Source organism: Elephas maximus, chromosome 4 (assembly GCF_024166365.1).
Source record: "Elephas maximus indicus isolate mEleMax1 chromosome 4, mEleMax1 primary haplotype, whole genome shotgun sequence".
Taxonomy (NCBI): Eukaryota; Metazoa; Chordata; class Mammalia; order Proboscidea; family Elephantidae; genus Elephas; species Elephas maximus.
The window spans coordinates 108,245,378-108,265,984 of record NC_064822.1 but is presented as its reverse complement, the minus strand read 5'-3'; the positions used below and the strand labels follow the sequence as shown (position 1 = coordinate 108,265,984).

Genomic DNA, 20,607 nt, shown 5'->3' with positions numbered 1-20,607 from the left:
CCATCCACTCTGCTACTAGAATAGCTAAAGAAGTACAGGAAGTGTTGAGACCCAGGGACGGACCATTCAAGGCTCTCTGGTACAACAATTAGGAGGAATTCAATGTTCCACTCCATCCTCCCAAACTCTTCCCAAATTCCTTTCCTATGTTAGTCTCACTCATTCTTGGAGGGGGACAGCACAGTGACAGAGGTGGATGCTGAGGGTTTTTGAGGGGATGAAAGAGCCACAGAGTCACCTAATTGAACCCCCTGCCTCACAACAAGCTGGTACCTGGGGCCCTGGGGCTGGACCATGCCTGGCAGGAACTAAGCCCATTCACAAAGAGAGGGACCTGGTATGCTCCTGCATAGGGTCTTTACGTGGCTAATTATAGGAAATGTGTGAAGTGGAGACTCCAGGATGACAATGAAGGAAATTGATGAGGGATTAATTCTAACCAGAGAATGAAGCTCAGGAAACTATCAAATTAATGAATCAATTCATCTGGGACCTATAGAAGGGGCCATCCCTGCTCTCTGTCTCAGAAGGTGCCTTTTTCCTCTGAGGTTTTCTGAACCAAGATTCTTAAATTCAGAGAGAATGATGAGCCAACCGTCCAGCAGGCCCTTAGAGGCCATCAAGGGCTTCAGTGGCCGCTCTGCTACTGTGGTGTCTGGCCAGAGCCGCCCCAGCTCCCCCAGGTCGGGGTCAGCCTTGAGCTCTGGGGGAGGCAGTGCAGCCACAGCATGTGTTATCATCAGGGGTGCCTTTGGCAGCAGAAACCTGCATGGAATTGGGGGCAGCAAGAAGATCTCACCCAGTGTGGCCAGAGCAGCTGCCTGGCCTGGGGATTCAGCAAGGGGATGTTCTGGTGCCTTTGGGGGAAGCCTGTGTGGGCCTGAGTAGTGGGTTTGGAGGAGGCTCCTTCAGTGTTGGAGGGAGACTCGGCAGCTTTTGGGGGAATTTCTGTTGGAGCTGGGGCTTTTAGGGGTTCAGAGAGCTTTCCCAGGGGCATCCAGGAGGTGACCATCAACCAGTGCCTCCTGTAGCCCCCGAACATGGGGATCGACCCCCAGATCCAGGAGGTAAAGACCCAAGAGAAGGAGTGGATCAAGATCCTCAACAACAAATTTGCCTCCTTCATTGACAAAGTGAGGCCTGTTGGTAGCCTGGGGCCTCTGGGTGGGGGAGGGCCCATGGCCCTGAGAGCCTCTGACGTTAGGGGACACAGGAGACCTGGGCTTGTGTGGCAGGTCTGCTCATGAGTGGGAGCTGGGCAGGCTGTGACCTGTCCTCCATGGTTGATGACAGGTGTGGTTCCTGGAGCAGCAGAGCAAAGTCCCAGAGATGGTGCCTCCTGCAGGAGCAGACAGCCACCACCAAGGCCAGTGCCAAGGATCTGCAGCCCTTCTTTGAGTCCTACATCAGCTTCTTCCCGGCCCAGCTGGGCAGGCTGCAGACTGAGCAGAGTTGGCTGGATGGGGAGCTGGGCATGATGCAGGTGCTCGTGGAGGGGTACAAGAGCAAAGAAGGTGCCTGGGGAGACAGCCACTGGGTCTAGGTGATCATGGGGCAGGTCTGAAGGTGTGTGAGTTTTCCAGCTGGGAAATTGTCAGTGCATCTTCTCAAGGCCTCTGAGGCTGTAGGCCATATGTAGGATGGGACGTCAGAAGGTGGGGGGGTCTGATGAAAGGAGGATCTAGTCTCTTTTGGTGTTTCGTGTTGGTGCCAAGGAGAATGAGGTGTATGCCATGGAGATGGACATCCAATGGACTCCCCATCAGACAGAGACCAATGTTCAGGCACTGCTTCATCTAACAGCAGTGGATCTCAAACTTTTCTGCTTGCCAGAATCGCTTTGGGAGCTTTAAAAATTCTGAATGTCTAGGTTGCCCTCACGACCAGTTCAATCAGAATCTCTGGGTGTGGGGACTAGGCATCAGCATTTTTATAGATCCCCAGATGATTCCAATGTACAGCCAAGGTTGAGGACCTCTTAGATGATGTATTTGTCCTGGGTGGGAGGAAACTTCAAGGGGAGACTAAGACAGGGCGGAGCTCTGCTCCTGGTCAGATGTGGTAGTAGAATGTGCACCCAGCACACAGATGGAGGGGGGAGAAGCTGTGAGCTTTGGGGGCTGATAGAAGAGAAAAGAAGACTTGGGAGTGACCATAGGCCTTGGTTCATGAGGGCCAGAGTGATCCCCAGCAGAGGAGAATCCAGAGGGCCAGGGACACTAGGGGCTATGCCTCAGTTCTATTATGTGTTTTACCTCCTTCTGTTTCCAGTATACTGGAGTGCCAGGGTGCACTTAAAGGCCTTACCATTCTAATAATGCATGCCACTCAAGTAGCTTTAGCCTGGTAATAAGCAGGGAATGTTCAACAACAGCCCTGTCCCAGGTCAACCACTGGCTCCTTGAATAAACATCTTTCCCTGAGCATGTGTGAACCTACCCTTGGCTTAGCTGCCCTCTGAGCGTGACCTGTCTCCTTCCTTGTAGGTATGAGGATGAGTTTAAACAAGCACTCAGGGGCTGAGAATGACTTCATGGTTCTGAAGAAGGTAAGCAGGGGAGTGGGTGCTATGAGGAGAGCAGATGGAGCAAGGAAAGGGGGGAATGGGGGCAACTTCCAATGGGTGTGAGGAAGATAGGGCTGGAGATACATTTTCTGGAGCAGGATTTCCAGGAGCTGAGCTGTTGTTTCTTGGCCTGAACCCAGGACAGCGACAGTCTCTGCACTGAATCTGTGGCCTGAGGTCTTTTTGTCTGTCGCTAAGATACCTCCCAAGTATGTGTGGCTCACCAGTTGCAAAAGTATTTTGAGCCCTTCAGTACACCAGTTCACTGCCAAATGTTTGATATCTACCATTATAATCACCCACGTTATAAAAATGATAATAACACACCTCTCTAATATTGAGCTCAACTGTTGAATCTCTCTCCCTACTGCAAGTGTAATGTCGGGTTTAAGTAATCTTCACTCCCTGATTCATGTAAACATGTATCAATATTATTAAATGCACTTGTAACTACTAATAGTAACATTGAAGGTAATAAGGCTACTCCCTGTCCCTTACTTTCAGGATACGGATACTTTCTACGTGACCAAAGTGGGCTTGGAAATCCAAGTAGAGAGCCTGACCGATGAGGTCAACTTCCTGAGAGCCATCTATGAAGCTGTATGGACATACATCCTTTCCTCTAGGTGGAAGCCACAGCACTGGGATGTCAAATCTTACTTGATTCTGGGGATTCAGCTTCTTTGTGAATTCTGTTTGGCAGCAAACATATGCAAGGTCTTTCCCATCTTTATCCATAGTCCTTCTTTGTTTCTCCCATTTTACCCTCCGCCCTGCCCTCATACCCCGTGGGTAGCGCAGTTAAAGTGCTTGGCTACTAATCAAAAGGTTGGAGGTTCAAGTCCACCCAGAGGTGCCTTGGAAGAAAGGACTAGCAATCTACTTCTGAAAAATCAGCCATTAAACCCTATGGAGCACAGTTCTACTCTGACACACATGGGATTGCCATGAAACAGAGTCAACTCCACGGTGCCTGTTTTTTTCCATCCCCAGCATATTGCCTACCTTCTCCCTCTCTGCTTCCTAAGGTTCAGAACACTCAGTATCTGCGATTCATGCTTTTAGAATCCACATATCCAAAGCCCTAAGGGAAATTTTGGAGGAGGGACTAAGAGGAGGGTCAAGGGCAACTCCTTACTGCATACTGAACAGTGTCCTGCTGCCTGCTTTCCCTGGGTCACTGCCTTGTTATCTTCCTTCCCATTCAGTAAGCTTCGGTTTTATAGGCCCCATAACACTGCTGAGTCAGTGGATGGTAGGTTCAGGGCATCCCAGAGAGATGCTGGCAATTACCGAAAGGTGTTCCCCTGTGTGCATGTAGGAGTACAACCAAGTCCTCTTGGAATCCAGCGATATGTCCATGGTCTTGTCCATGGACAATAACCTCCACTTGGACCTGGACAGCATCCTCACTTTGGTCAAGGCCCAATATGAAGAGATTGCTGAGAAGAGAGTAAGGCTGAGGCCCAGGCTTTGTACATAACCAAGGTGAATAATGGTCATCACATTAGCTTGGATCACACGAGCCTTTCCCAGGGCTCCTGCCCCTTCACTTCCAGCCTGTCCTGGCACCATCCCATATAATACATATTTTATTCAGTGGGAAATCACTGAAATTCTTTTCACAAATTTCCATAACTTGCAGAGTCTTTGTGTATTTTTTCGTTCTATTAACTGAGGTCTGTAAGGACAACTATGAGCTTCAGTTAAGTGATCCCCTCCATTCTAAATCTCTAAGTGCCTGGTGGACTTTCATCTGACATTAGAACTTTCTGGATTGATTGCAATCATAATCCCCATTTCAAACACACACATGGTTGAGGGTAATGAGTAATCTCTCTCTATTTGCTCCCCATCCCCACTCCAGCTTGGGCCATGACTGACAGGCATGGTGATGACCTGAGGAGCACCAAGAATGAGATTGCTGAGTTCAACAAGGTGATCCAGAGCCTGAGAGCAGAGACTGAGAGTATCAACAAGCAGGTGAGTGCAGCTCACCCAAAGGTTGAGATTGTAATTCTGAAGACAGTGGTGCTGTGGGGTGCCGTCAGGGCACCTGGACTTCTGCAGGCTGGGTGGCTTTTCAGGTTCCTGGCTGGAACCTTCAGCAACTGGGCTTCCCAAATAGTACCATACAGAACAAGGGCTTCATCCACCTTTACTTCCATTCACCATCTTCAAGGTGGAATTGTCTTCCCTCATTCCAGTGGGCATTGCCTCAAAACTCTGTGAAATATGTGGGACTGGGTTTCTGGGGTCTCAGACGATGGATTATAGTTCTCTAAAAGATTGAGAAACAGCTACACATTATCCCTGGTTAAGGGCTCAAATGACCATTGGGATTTGCCAGCATGGTTTAGCTACATGGAGAAGAGGTTAGTATGGCAAACCACGCAGCACACAGATTCGATACTTGCATTAAGGAGGCAGGTGGGGACCTGTGCTCACTTGCCATATGCCCAGATGTGTCCAGAGACTCCGCACTCTTCCTTTTCCTCCTCTTGCTTCAGAATGCCAACCTGCAGGCAGCAATTGCCAGTGCTTAGCAGTAGGGTGAGCTGAATTTCAAAGACGACAGACCAAGTTGGCAGAACTCAGTGAGACCCTGCTGCCGGCCAAAGAGAACCTGACCTATCTCCTGCGTGACTACCGTGACCTGATGAACATCAAGCTGGCTTTGGACGTGAAGATCAGCACCTACCAGAAGATGCTGGAGGGCGAGTAATACAGGTAGGCAGGTACTCTGGCCCAGACAAAGAACCCAACTTGAGAACCAAGTGTCACAGTATTGTATGGTCCTTGGTTAGAGCCTCTGTGTTACAGAGGTTTTTGTCCCTAGGTTTACTTCCTCTTGGTATTCCCCAGGCTCTAGAACAGTGTAGCTAGGGGACAAAGGAGAGTCTAACAAATCTTGATGAACTGAACTGTACTGCCCATCATTCTCCCTCTGGGCTCAGGGAAACCAGTTCTGTAATATATGCTAGAGCAGAACACTTTTGGATTTCTAGCAGGCATATGGTGCACCCTAAGAACAAATGTCAACCAATCCTGGTGTGATGGAGAATACAAAGATGGGTCCTAGGTGATCCTTGACCTTCACAGGGGAGATGAGACATGTATATAAATAACCTCAATTTCTCATGAGTCAAACTCTTTCCTCTATTAAAAAACTCAATCTAGGAGACTAGGTTTCCAGTTCAGCTTGTCCAACTATCTACTGGACCTTATGAGGTTAGACCCTCTGCCCCTAAACTCATACTAAAGTTTCCCCTTCTTTCTGAGCCAGGCAGTCTTCCTCATTTTCCCATCTCTGTTAATGCTATCACTGCATAGTTGAAGGCTGTGACGTTGTTTAGAAAAGGCACTCAGATATGGATGGTGTACACAGAAAGGATGATACAGATAAGAGCTGTGTCACTCATGGTATGGGTCAGGTACTGTGCTAGGCATTCTACTTGGTTTAGTTGCTCTTCAGAACAAATTGATGAGAAGATACATTATGCAAGTTTTGCCAGTGAGGTAACTAAGGTCCAGGTGGTGGCAGAGCCAAGTATCTAGAAACATATCTCCATTCTCTGCGTCCTCATCCTAGCATCTCAGATAAGCTCTTTCTCATGTCTAACCTCATTCTCTGATCCTATCATTGTAGCCTGGCATCCCAGGGGCTAATTCTGATAAAAGATTATCACAGCTGGATAATTTCACCACGAGGTTTCCCTGATATTTATTTTGCTTTTCTAAACAGAATATCTGGGAAGTGCCAGAGCCCAGCGTGCATCTATGAGTATCTTGTATTCTCATTTTCTATTGGCTTAGATGATTTCTCATGGCTTTGTATCAGCTCACCTGTCCATAAATTTCTTCTTTCATAGCTTAGTCTCCAGAGTAACACAAAGGGAGGAGCACAAGGGTGAGTCACATAAGTCGTATTTGGATAGGACTTATCTGGATGTCCTGTTCAGTGTGTGTCCTGGGCCCTTCATCAGATAGGGAACTCCCATGAGAGAGTCACCTCTCCACCTCTCTTTGGATTTTCTTTGCCTTCATTCCTCAGACAGGGCTGGGCACATGATGAACATTTTGATATGGTGTGACTGAGCAGCTTGTTCTCTTTGCAGCCGTGGTCAACCACACTTTTAGCAGCAGGAACATCAGTGCTGGGGGCAGCAGCAGTAGCATTGGTGGGAGAAGCATTAGAGATGGTCAAGGCACCTGAGGTGACAGCTGGTCCACGACTGTTGGGAAGGGCATCCAGTCTGGAAGAACAAGCATCTCCATGGGTCAGAGTCCCAGAGTTGTCAATTTGTTGTCCCCCTTGGCCAGGGTTGTAAAGACCACTACCTGTAGTAGCCAGTGCTCTTGCATCAAGTACTGAGACTGGGACCTGATACTTGACTGCAGAAACTTCCCATGCCCTTAGCCAGAAACTTCCCATGCCCTTAGCCACATCTTTGTGCAATAACTCCCCTCTCCCCAGGGTTGGTGACAGCATAATCTCATCCCTTTGGAGTCTCTGAGCCAAGAAGGGGCCCAGATAGACATTGTCATGTTTGGAGTTTGTCCCTGAGCTCATCTCCCACTCCCTAATTGCCTTCATGTTTTCTTATATATGACCCCTGCTTTTTTTTTTTTTTTTTTTTTTTGCCTTTTCTCAGCTCACTGTTTTCTTGTCTTCATTGAAATCCAATATGTTGCACTGCATTTTGGCTTTATGAGTTTTGTAGAATAATAGGGACGCATGGTGTCTTCTGAATCAGAGGGTGACACACTGGAAATATGGTCTTCTGAAAGTTATGTTAACAGCTGTGTGTGGAGCCAGTGAGAGAGGAGGAGAGAATGGGGGTGCTGAAAGAATCTTTGGGGTTAAGCAAACTGGGTAAAGATTTACAGTCTACACAATTGCCACAATCTAGTTCGTTCCTTTTGGGTCCATCCTGGGCACCCACACCAGGGCTGGAGCACTTCTTATACTGGCTTCAGTGGACCTTGCCAAGAGTTCCACTCAGTGATAGCCAACTTACTAGCTGTAGTGCCCAGCCTGGGTCACCTCAGGGGTTTAGCCTTTCCTTGCCTCTCCCCATGGGGGCTTTGGGCCAGGTTGGTGGGAGAATGGGTCAAAAACTTCCCTGTGTCCACATTCCTTATGGCTCAAGGACAGCTATCCCTCTCCCCAGCCAGACTTTCTCTATAGCACTCTACCTCCCTTCCCTACATTCCAAGATCTCAAGGTTCTGGGAAACCAATAAATGAAGCAAAGACTTATTTAGTAGTTACTATTTTTTTTTTTATCTGCTCAGACAGTATTCTGAGCATTTCACATACAGCTCATATAATCTCCATTTTACAGAGGAGGAAAAGGAGGCACAGAGAGATAAAGTGACTTGCCCAAGGTCACACTGTCAGCAAGTGGTAGAACTAGAGTAGTTGGAACTACTCATACATGAGTAGTTGGAACCAAGAGTCCATACTATACTATACTAATCATACATGTGGAGTTTGTTTCTTCACAGTAGAGTTGGGGTGGGAGACTGTTCTCTGGTCTTTGATGACAGAAACTTACATTATTCAGAGGAGCCCTGGTGGTGCAGTGGTTAAGCACTCAGCTGCTAACCAAAAGGTCAGTATTCGAACCCACCAGCTGCTCTGTGGGAGAAAGTGTGGCAGTCTGCTTCCGTAAAGATTTACAGTTTTGGAAACGCTACGCGGTAGTACTACTCTATCCTATAGGATTGCTATGAGTCAGAATGGATTTGACAACAATGGGTTTGGTTTTTTTGGTTTGATTTGAGACTTTATATCCCATCTAGGAAGCTCTGCTCTGTCCTTGGTGCTGAATCTGGGTCCCGGTGGCTGGGGGAAGCTTCTCTTTTGGTAGGGCCACATGATTGCTCCCTCCAAACTGACTTCTCTCCAAGTCCCTGCTTTAGCTCTGAGCATTTGCAATTGGGCTCACAGATTTCCTGCCTAAGATCAAGTAAATGTTTTCTCCAAAGCTTAGCTTTAAAATAGGTCCAGACTTTGCCCATTTTGTTGTGTTCCCTTTATAACCAAGATCAAAAAGCAATTTGTCTCTCTGGAGAAAGTCGTTATGGATAATTAAACGTATGTATAATTTTTTTTTTTTCCAGCACGTTTTCTTTTTTGCTTCGGTTTCTGGGGAGTGTTTGTCAATTGGGTGAATAAAATATTTTCTTCCTCTTATAACAGGAAGTATTATTTTTAATTTAACTCTCTTATTATTGGGATGAGAGGGATATAAAAGTAAATTAAAAAGCCAGTATTTTCTTAATTGAGGCTAGGCTTATGCTGAGCAACACTGGAAACTGGGCATTCCCTGAGGTAGAGGGTGACTTAAAATATTAGCCATTATTATTCATTAATGTGGTAATAAAAATAATATCTGCCTCTCAGGGATGTTTCAAGGAATACATGAAACAGTATATGTAAAAAACATTTTGTAAAATGAAAGATGTTCATATAAATATTGTACTACATGTATGTAAATTTTGATCAGCCACTAGATTAGAAACTCTTCAAGGAGAGAGACTATGCCATACATAGTTTGTATGTTACACAATAAAGGCCAGAAAATGTGCATTCAGTAAGCACTTTTTGACTGATGAATTGATGAAATGATATAATGCATACTACAGCTTGATATAATTCCTAGAACAAGATAAATACTCAACAGATGGGAAATACCACCATCATTATTTTCAGGGTTACCACCGATTTGTGAGGAATCAGACTCTCAAGGCTAGAAATGAGTTCAGAGGCTGTCAAAAGGAGCCCCCATTTAGACACTTGAGTCCTCTCTAAAATTCTGCCCACAGGTGGCAGTCCCACCTCCTGTGGAAGGTAACTCCTTTTTCTCATAGAAGATTATGTCCGCCTCTTAGGAAGTTTTTCCTTATATTAAGCTGAGTCCTACCTAGAAATTCCACTCACTGGTCCAAGTTTTTCCCTTCGTGGCTATAGGGAGCAGGCCTAACTCCCCTTGTGCATGAGTCTACAACTGTTTGGGGACGGTTGTTCTCTTTATCGAAATTCTCCATGTAGAACACTTTCATTTCCTCCTCTCTTTGAGGTGCTCCACCCCCACCATCCTGGATGCTTTCTCATAGACATGCTTTAGGTTCCTAGAACCCACCTCAACTCTCTAGATGAGGCTTGACTAGCCCAAGAAAGGGGTGGGCATGCGGCTTCTCTGTGCATCTTGTGATCTTGCAGGTGATTTTGGCAGTCCCTTCCTGGTGCTGACTCACCCTGAGTTGGCACTGTTTTATACAAGCTCTTATGAAACCGTGTCTCTCCATGCTGACTGTACAACTATTTTGTTTGTATACATGTGTAGGGTTTTACATTAATCTCTGTTAAATATTTCTGGTTAGATTTGGCTCAAGCTTCAGACTGTCAAATTATTTTTGGCTTCTGACCCTGCCATCCAACCTTACTTATCACTCTTACTAGGTTCAAGCCAGTTATATTTTTGAGCTATATGCAAAGATGTTCAAATTTGGGCACGCTGGACAGAAAAAGGAACTATTCAAAGCAAAATCAGCTTATTTATAATAGGGAAGAAAAATGTCATAATTAGTCTCAGGGGAGGTGGATCTTCTAAAAAATCCTTCTTATTATGGACAATGTCAAACAAATATAACAGCAGAGATGATAGTGTAATGAAACTCTCTGTATTCATTACCCATCTCAACAATCTGCTCATTATCTTGTTTCATCTTTACCTTACCCACTCCTCCTACCCTTCCAGATTATTTTGAAGCAAATTCCCAATGTCAGATCATTTCATCCATAAATAGTTTTGTAAGTTTCTCTAAGATAAGGATTCTTAAAAAAAAAAGTCATAATACCAATATTACCCTTAACGAGATAAGCATTAATTGTTTAATATGATCAAATATCCGGTCAGAGTTTACATTTTCCCCAAAGTCTTACAAATTTTTCATTGAAATTTTTTGTTTGGATCAGGATTTAAATAATGTTCATACATGTAATTGGTTGCTATATCTTTTAAGTCTCTCTTAATCTTCAGATTCCATTCTCTTTTATTCCTTGTAGTTTATTTTATTTGTTGAAGAAACCTGGTCATTTGTTATGTAGAGTTAGTGTTCTACTAAGTTAATGTCCTCCCTCCCCGCCACGTGATATTGTTTAACTTGTTCCTCTGTCCCTTGCATATATTTTAAAGTTATTATACATTAAAATAGAGCTTTTGGCATGCACAGCTCTATAAATTTTAACAGTTACAGCTGTATATATTTATAAAAGCACCACCCTAATTAGAATACAAAACAGTTCTATCACTTCCCCAAACTATCTTTAGCTATTCTTTCATAATCACACTCTCCTCCCATCTGTAACCCTTGGCAGCCACTGATATATTCTTCGCTGTTGTAATTTTGCCTTTTTGAGAACGTTATATAAATGAATCATACTGTAGGTAACTTTTTGAGGCTGGCTTTTTCCACAGAGAATAATGCCTTTGGGACTGATCTAAGCAGCTATCTATCTATCCATCTGTCCGTCCGTCCATCCGTCCGTCCGTCCACCTGCCCGCCAGCCTGCATGCCTGCCTATCTATGTAAGTGATTCTAATATGCTGCCAAGTTTGAGAAAGCACTAAGACTAGGGGTATCTTGGAAAATATAAAATACCCTTCTTTCTAAGTTCTCTGGGATTTAAACACTTTAAAAAAAACCTACAAAGAGCCTCTCTCCAATCCATTCTTTACCCCAACATCCAAGTCACAGGTCAGATGATGTCACTCTTCTGCTCAAAATCCTTCAGTGATTTCCCAGTACCTGCAGTGTGAAGTACGAACTATCATGTCAGACCAAGTCCCTCATGGTCCAGTCCTTACTGATTTCTCCAGCCTCATATTCCACATCTTCCCCCTCAAATCCTATACTCTGGGCACACTAAATTGCTCGTGATTTCATGAATATGTTATTGTTTCACTTGCCCCCAGGACTTTGCTTATCTGCAGATAGGCACAGATAGTCATGCTTTATGATGTCATCTGATTTTGAACTGCCTTTTACTGAAAGTTAGCTCACTACCAGAAGGTCATCCATCGCTGCCAACCTATCTTCTCTAGTTTTTCATTAAAATTTGTAGAGAAAGAGATTGCAAAGCCTTCCTCAGCACTACCTCCCAGAGTCTGCTTCCTTTGCAAGAAGTTCTTCCTAACATCTAGCCTGAGATAAACTTAGCGAAATGCAATACCCCATCCTCATCTTGTTCCTGGAGATGTTGGGATATAGTGCTCCTCTATGTCTTCATGATCTAGATGGTTTTCCTACTGCTGCCCTTGACATGGTATGGGGTCCATGTTGGTACTTGCGCTTACTCTTTGTAACCCACCTAAATGGGCGCCAAATTGTTATCAGAAAGGTTCAAGCTGGGGTGAGGGGTTGGGTGCTTTGGACTTGGCCCCCAGTGGCTGAGGATGGGTGAGCATGTGTGGGTGGGCCCAAAGTCAAACAGGATGATTCCTGGCTGAGCAGCTCTTCCATGCCATTTAAACCTCTTCTCCCACCAATTAGGTGAATAACTAGGAGTCAGCTACTTTTCTAATGCACTTGCGTTGGGCATGAAAAATGACCCTGGCAGGAGGAAAAAACATTTCCCAAAAGAATGTTTTTGGAGTTGTAATTAGTATTTCTATCCTTCCACATCTTGCTCAGAGCTCCTATGTTCAGGGTGTTGTGCTGAGCTTAGAGCAGAACATGTGCAAAGGTCCATGTGCTCAATCAATCCAGCAACAGGGTAACAGACAGGTCTTTGTAGAGAGTCCTAGAATGTGCAGCCTATTCATTTGATGGTCTTGTGGAGGTTGGGCTTTCCTGAACCACCCAGGCATGAGGTGGTCTCTCTTGGTAAAGCTCTATATAAACCAAAACTACACCCGTTGCCACTGAGTTGATTCCAGCTCGTGGTGACTCATGTGTGCTTGAGTAGAACTGTGCTCCATTGGGCCATCAATGGCTGTGTTCTTTCAGAAGCAGCTCACCAAGCCTTTCCTTTCAGGGACCTCTGGGCAGATTCAAACCACCAATCTTTTGGTTAGTAGCTGAGCACTTAAGGGTTTATGCCACCCAGGGACTCCAGAGCTCTACAAACTGGTATCTTAGTCATCTAGTGTTGCTATAACAGAAATAGTACAAGTGGATGGCTTTGACAAAGAGAAGTTTATTCTCTCACAGTCGAGTAGGCTACAAGTCTAAATTCAGGGCGTCAGCTCCAGGGGAAATGTTTCTCTCTCTGTCAGCTCTGGAAGAAGGTTCTTGTGATGCATCAGTCTTCCCTTGGTCTAGGAACATCTCAGCACAGGAACTGCAGGTCCAAAGGAAGCACTCTGCTCCCAGAGCTGCTTTCTTGGTGGTATGAGGCCCCCATTTCTCTCTGCTCATTTCTCTCTTTCATATCCCAAAAGAGATCGGCTACCTAATCTTGTAGGCTTCATTAATATAACTGCCGCTAATCTACCTTATTACATCAGAGTGGTAGGATTTACAACATTTAGGGAAATCACATCAGAAGATAAAATGGTAGACAATCACACAAGGGAATCATGACCTAGCCAAGTTGACAGATATTTTGGGGGGACACAATTCAATCCATGACAACAGTGATGGAGAATACTGTCTTAGCAGGCTGGGCACTGTCCAGAGTTAAGGAGAGTTTCTTTCATGAAGCTGGCCTGGCACATTTAGGGGGAGCCTGTGTGGGTCCAGAGGGAGGGGACTGAGTGCTGGCTTTAGAGGTGGATCCTTCAGTGTTGGAGGGAGACCTGGAAGCTTTGGGGGAGTTTTTGTTGGAGCTGAGGGCTTTAGGGGCCCAGGGGGCTTTCTTCTGGACATCCAGGAGGCGACCATCAACCAGAGCGCCCTGTAGCCCCTAACATGGGGATCAACCCCCAGATCAGGGAGGCGTAGACCCAAGAGAAGGGGCAGATCAAGATCCTCAACAATAAATTTGCCCCCTTCATTGACAAGGTGAGGCCTGTGGCTGCCTGGGGCCTCTGGGTGAGGGAAGGCCCATGGCCCCAAGAGCCTCTGAGGTTGGGGGACATGGGAGGCCTGGGCTTGTGTGGCAGGTCTGCTCATGAGTGGGAGCCTGGGTGGGCTGTAACCTGTCCTCCATGGTTGATGACAGGTGTGGCTCCTGGAGCAGCAGAACAAGGTGCTGGAGACCAAGTGGTGCCTCCTGCAGGAGCAGACAGCCACCTCCAAGGCCAGTGCCAAGGACCTGCAGCCCTTCTTTGAGTCTTACATTGGCTGCCTACAGGCTCAGCTGGGCAGGATGCAGACTGAGCAGAGCCAGCTGGAGGGGGAACTGGGCACAATACTTTTGCTCGTGGAGGAGTACAAAAGGAGGTGAAACGCAATGTGCGTGTGGTGAGGCCCAAGTGCTGAGTGTGTGAGCATCTTCTGGCCTCAGTGGGCCACAGACACAGCTCTGGGATGTTAGGAAGAAGGAAGTTTTTATGGCTTAGTGGACTTTGGGGTAGCATCATGTTTATGAGCACAGTCCTGGAACCTGACTTCTTGGGTTTAATCTTGTCGGCCACTCTCTAGCTTCACAGTCATACATAATTTATGTAACTTCTCTGTGCCTTGGTTTCCTTATTTGTAAGGTAGGGATAATAATAATTGCATCTACCTTAGAGGCTTGTTGTGAGAGTTAAATAGTTTAACATGTGATGAGCATTTTAAACTGTGCCTGGCGCATTGTGATGCATTATTATTATGAATTAATTAATGTTAATGAAAGATGCAGTAACCAAGTAGATTAGGAACAATTACAGTTTCATTATCAAAAATTGTATTAATTTCAAAGTCCATAGTAATTGATTATAATTGAATGCATGTGTGCCTCTCTTTTGGGCCCCTTGCTAGGTCTCAGAGGTGAGCTCTGTGTCTACAGAGCCCTCTGTCTGGGGTATCAGACCTGTCTTAGTGGACAGTGCTGGCAGCAGAGCTGGGCCCTCAGTCATGGCTTTGGCCTAGGGCCTGGACTGAGTGAGGGGCCAGAGAGAGGGGAGCCCAAGTTGCTCTCTGGGAGTGCCTGACCCCCAGGCTGGAAGGGATGAACTGCAGTGCTGAGTGAGGAACACAGAGAGAGACCCGGAGCTGGGGATTAGGTCCCAGGCCTCCATGCCGCGGGGACAGGAAGGGATGCAGGAGCAAAGCAGGGACTGAGTGTGTGGAGCAGGGCTGGAGAATGGAGAAGGAGGCTGTACTTCATCCACTTTCTGTTTGGACTTGGAGGACCACTGGCTCTTATCCTTTATATGGTCCCTTACCAGTATCCTGAATATTCTTGCTAGTGCTGAGAAGGGCTGGCAGGACTCAGGCTCAGTGTCCCTATGCCCACCAGATTCATGCTTGGTTCACCCATGGAATCCTAACTTTGGATCAAAAGGACTCTTAAGTCCTTTTTTTTCCCCCCATTATTTGCTCTTTTCATCCACATTTATTACCACACCTCCTACTGAGCTTCTGAGACCTCTGCATCTTTGTGAGAACTGTCCATCTAGAAAATATCCTATCTTTCTTTCTTTTCCTTCCTGTCTGTGTTATTGCTAGCCTCTGTGGATAACAATTTCCAAGTCTCCTCCCCCATCCAGAGTGTCTGGATAAAGAAACCCATGGAAGTTACACAGCAGGAGTGGTGGACAGAGACCTTCTCTTCTTTGGACCTGCTGGCTGACAGTTTTGCCCATATTTTTTAACGAAATCACTAAAAAGCTATCTCAGGGGTTTGCAGGGAGGATCTGCCAACTGGATGTGAACAGGATTGGCTTTTTGTCTATAGGAGTACAGCCAGGTCCTGTTGGAATCCAACAACACATCCATGGTGCTGTCCATGGACAACAACCTGCACCTGGACAGCATCATCTCCAGTCAAGGTCCAATATAAGGAGATCAGCCAGAGGAGCAAGGCTGAGTCCGAGGCCCTGTAGCAGACCAAGGTGGGTGAGCTGAACATCCTGGAGGAACCAGCTTCCTCTTGGGCCTTTCATTCTGGCCTAACTAAGCCACCCAAGCCCTAGGCCACTACACTGTTAGAAGAGTTAGGAACCTTCTGAGAACTGGCTTATGGAGATACAGAATTCCTAGGTCCTCCAGGCTCCTGGAAGAGCTTGATGTGATACATAGATAGATTCAGGTGATCAGGAGGGGCTTGACAAATGTCAGCTGTCACCATCATCATCATCATCATCATCATCCATACTATCAGGGCCACAGCTAGCTCATAGATGCCTTTGGGCTGATTATAAAAGGTACCCCTCTGGACAGATCAGCAATGTAGGCCACAGCTTGGCAAGGAGAGTGCGGGCTGGGCTTTAGCCCCTACTTGTGCCCTCAGCCAAAAGGAGAGGCCCTGCTTACCACCACCATCACCACCACTACTATTGTTGCCATCAACATCATCACCACTGTTCTCAGCATCATCTTCATCACTGCTGGCTGAGGAAGTTGCTGAGTGAAGCAAGCCCAGCAGGATAAGCAGCAGCCATCCACATTCCTTTACTGTGGAAAAATCACACCAGACTATCTCAAGTGCTTTCCTTCCACGGCACGTTCTTTAGGGGCAGCCGCCCTCCAACCCCCTTTGAACATTCACCAAAGTTTGCCCTCTGAGGTCAGGTCTCATATTTTCCCTTTTGGTTCCTTTCTGACTTTTTGGTTGACGACTACTTCTTCCTTCTCCCTTGCAGCTTGGGGAGCTGGAGACCAGAGCTGGCAGGCACAGTGATGACTTGAGGAGGACCAAGAATGAGATTTGGGAGCTCAACAGGATGGTCCAGAGGCTGCAGGCAGAGATGGAGAGTGTCAAGAAGCAAGTACCCCTCAGGGGAGGAGAAGGGGAGGCAGGATGGGGTGTTCTGGCCACTGGGCAGGCTCAGGGCTCCTGGGATTGGCCATATGCTGTAGAATGACATCCCTAGTACCCCCAGGCTTATGATCTAATATTTTGATGACAAAGCAAGTGTGACAATAAAAGGGGAGGTCAGGCCCTACCCTGTTATTCTTTTAACCTTACCCCAGTCAAATGATTGAGGGCCTTAGAGCACAACTCATCTTCCACCTGGGTCCTTGGGAGTGCCCTGCCTCTGGTGGTCAAGGTGATCCTGTCACTCTCCCCATGTTCTGTTATGCTGAAATTCCCACTAGTCCCCAGACTTCCTTTCAAGATTCATGCTGTTCCCCTGGAATGGACTTCCCCATCCTCCTTAGCATTCTCTCAAACTCCCACTTTTCCTTTAAGTCCACCCCCATCTTTCTTTAGGAAACCTCCTCTTTCTCGTGCCAAGCCCAGCCCTTTCTGCCTCAGCATTTCTCTTCTGGGCTCCATGGTGCTTTGTGCCTTCTCACATCATGTCATGGCTTTGTGCTATTGTAAATGTCTACTCCTCCATTCAGCTGTGAACACGTTGGGCTCAGGGGCTTTGTCTTGTTCATTGCTCTCTCAATGCCCAGCAGTGGAGAACAGAGCGTAGTATTAGGGAGGAAGTGAATGAATGGCTCTGACATTGAGGAATGGCTTTCCTGACCTCACCACTCAGTGCTGCTTGCATTAGACTCAGATTTCACAGTGTTCTCCCCTGAATCAGGGCCACTTCCTAACTGGGAAGCTCTTCTCCATCCCCAGTGGGGACAGACAGATAGGATCTGTGCTCATATGGATCCAGGTGGGTTCAGAGACCCAGTACACCTCCTTCTCCCTCCTCCTGTCCCCAGAACAACAACCTGCAAACAGCCATCACCGAGGCTGAGCAGCGAGTGGAGCTGACCCTCAAAGATGCCTGAGCCAAGCTGGTGGAGCTCAGGGAGGTCCTGCAGCTGGCCAAAGATGACCTGGCGCGACTGCTTCGAGAGTACCAGGAGCTGATGAATCTGAAGCTGGCCCTGGACATTGGGACATTGAGATCACGACCTACCACAAGCTGCTGGAGGACGAGTAATACAGGTGACCAGGGGACCCCTGCCATGGTGGGAACTTAACTTGAGAAGCAGATTCATCAGGACTTTACGTTCTTGGTTAGATCTACAGTGATTTTTAGCTTGGCTGCACTTGCCTATGCCTTCCCTGTGTATCCCCAGTGCTCTCCATGGCATAGGAAGGGGACAAAGAAGGGCCTTAGCAAATGTTTGTAGAACTGCCTTGCACTGCCCAGCATTCTTCCCCTCTCCTAGCTCCTCCAGGCTCAGGGATGCAAACTTCTTTTAAATTCCCTACGGTATAACACATCTGTACAGATCAATTTTTTACTTGAAATGAACACACATGTATCCCAAGGTCAAATGTCAGTCAGTTTTGCATGTTTTGGTTTTTGATCATCCCTGCTTCTGCCATGCTGTTCATGTGGCAAACTGAAAGCATGCCCTGCCATTGAGCTCGTGCTCCAGAGCAGCTGAGATGAACTGATTACAGGGGGCATCTTATTTATTCCTTAGTCTCCTCCTGCTAGGCATCATGAAACCCATCTTACCCTTGGTCTTACCATTCTCCTCGGGTTCCCTATCCTAGTGTTCCATCATTGCTTAGGAAGTTCCTCCTGATGTCTGGCTTCAGCCCAGGCTGCTGCAGTTCACATTTGTGCTTTCCAGACATTTACCGATTGAGCCAAGTGGAGAGCACTGGATTGAGAGTCCCACTTATTGCTAGGTGGTAGTTTGGGGGTTGCCTGTATTTGCTATGTGACCCTGACAGGCTATGTCCCCTCTTTGAGCCTCATGTTCCCCATCTTTAAAAAAAGAGAGGGTAGTACTAGATCATCTTTGAGGTACTTCCTAAGGGTAACATTTGGAGTGGGAGGTGGCTGTATGCTTCTATATTTTATTTGATTCTTTTTCTTTCTGCAAAGGCATGTCCTGGGAGTGTGAAAGCACCGTGTCCATCTCTAAATGGCTTGTGCTGAGGTTGGGTTGAATATCATTGCTAGTGGGATTGCATGACTGTATTTCCTTTAGGATTGAGTGGCAGCTTCCAAATTTAAGTTGACTTCCACTTCATCTCACACAAGGAAAATAGGTCTCTATGAAACAAAGGACTGCCCAAACACAACCAGAAAGAACTTTGCAGGGCACAAACAGACCCTGGCACTCCCCTGAGCTAAGTCTTCAGATGGCCTTGCAGGATTTAGAGGGCAAAGGCCACACATCTTCGTGTGCACACCGCCTGGCCTCTCTTCAGCCTCCCTCACAAGTACCCTCCCTCTCTCTAGGATGCGCTTGGCCCTTTCTTAGCTTGACTCCCCTCCTCCTAAAAACTGTCCCTGACCTCCTCAGGCTGGGTTAGATGCCCCTTGCTCTGAGCTCCCAAAGTCTGTTCTGACCTCCAATATGTGCACTTACTACGTCATATTATGCCTCTGTATCTTTAGTCTTGGGATGAGCCCAATGGTTGCGTCTTTAGGGGACGGGATTGTATCTTATTGTCCTTGAATTCCCAGACACTGACACAAAGCCTGGAATATAGGAGGTGCTCCATAAACGATAATCATTATTATTATTAGTAATAAGCACCTCACTATGCACGGGACACTATTCTGATTACATACATTGACTCAACCTTTACAACAGCCCTGTGAGGTAAGTAAGTACTTCTATGAACCCCATTTTGCAGATGGGAAAACTGAGACACAGAAACTTTAAGTAACTTGTTCTAAGTCACATAGCTAACAAACAGTGGAGCTAGGATTTGAGCCCAGGCAGTCTAGCTCCAGAATCCATTTTCTTAAATAGTAAATTTGCGCTCCATTTAATTACCACTAAATATTGGTGAAAAGGGTGAATAAGAGATATGATTCAGAATAGGACTGAGGTTATTTTAAATGAGTTAATTATGAATTTTCTCACATTCTTAGCTCTTGGAGCTGGAGGAAAAGGCAAATACACCCACTGCTATCCTTTTTGCCTGACTTTGCCACTGTTGAGCTCACCTGCTTACCACTTGTTGTGGCCACCTTACCCTCTAATACTCCTACACCCTGGAACAAGTCGTTCCTTCCTCCTGGGTACCTCTTCCTCCTCATCCCTCAGCCCTGAGCGCCTCCACCTTCTCCATCCTGCTCTATCTCCCTGTCTCTACCTTGTTACCACCCCCAACCCTCCTTCGGGCAGGGATGTGTCTGACTGTCTTCTTGCAGCTGTGGATCACAACACCAGCACCATTGGTTACGTTGCTGCCAGCTGCAACAGCAGAGGCGGCAGGTCCAGTGTCTCCAGCTGTGGGGACCAGAGTGTGGTTGGGGGCCAGAGAGTAGCTGGGGGCCAGAACATCCGATCAACCAACAGACAAGTCCTTGCGGACCAGAGCTCTCTAACCAGTGGCACCTCCTCCTCAGCCAGGATTGTTCAGACCACCACCAGCTGCAGCCAGTGCTTCTACCCCAAATTCTGAGCTGTGCCCCCTCCTTACCCCAGCCATGAACTCTCCCCATCCATCCCAGTTCCCTATCTGCTTAGCTATCTGCACCAGTGGGGCTGGAACTTTGGTTTTCCCAGCTCTGCTGCCTGGACGCTGCTCCAGCTATCCACTGACCTTGCACCGACTCAGATCTCCAGGGACTTCCTCAGAGTCCATGAAGTAGTGTATTTTGGTCATTTCTTAATTCTTTGAAGCCATTGACACCATCGTCTTCTCCTTTTCTCCTTGTTTTCTTGCTACCTCCCTTATCTTGCCTTTTCAGTTTCTTCTGGTGCCTTCTCTTCCTCTTCCCACTTATTAAATGGCGGGGTTCTGTTCATTTTCTAGGATGAGGAAAAACTCAGGGCTCCTTTCCCCATTTGTGGGTGTTGAGCGCCAACAGAAAGTGCATCCTTGGATAGCAGACCCTCCAGGCCCCCAGGCTTGCTCCTCAGCTTGGTTTGGAATTTGCCCTCACCTTTCCCCTCTGCAGGGTTTCCACTTATTCTTCTCTAATAAACTACTGCATGTATCACTGCATTTTAGTTGATGAGTTTTACTGCAATTATCCTGCAAAGTTGGTCGGAATAGAGGCAGAGGAG

At 46.7% G+C, this 20,607-nt stretch overlaps 1 pseudogene; it reads left to right on the top strand.

Annotated features, from left to right (window-relative positions):
• The first annotated feature begins 582 nt into the window (after positions 1–582).
• On the top strand, positions 583–17,558 carry LOC126076335 (keratin, type II cytoskeletal-like; annotated as a pseudogene).
• The last annotated feature ends 3,049 nt before the right edge of the window (positions 17,559–20,607 follow it).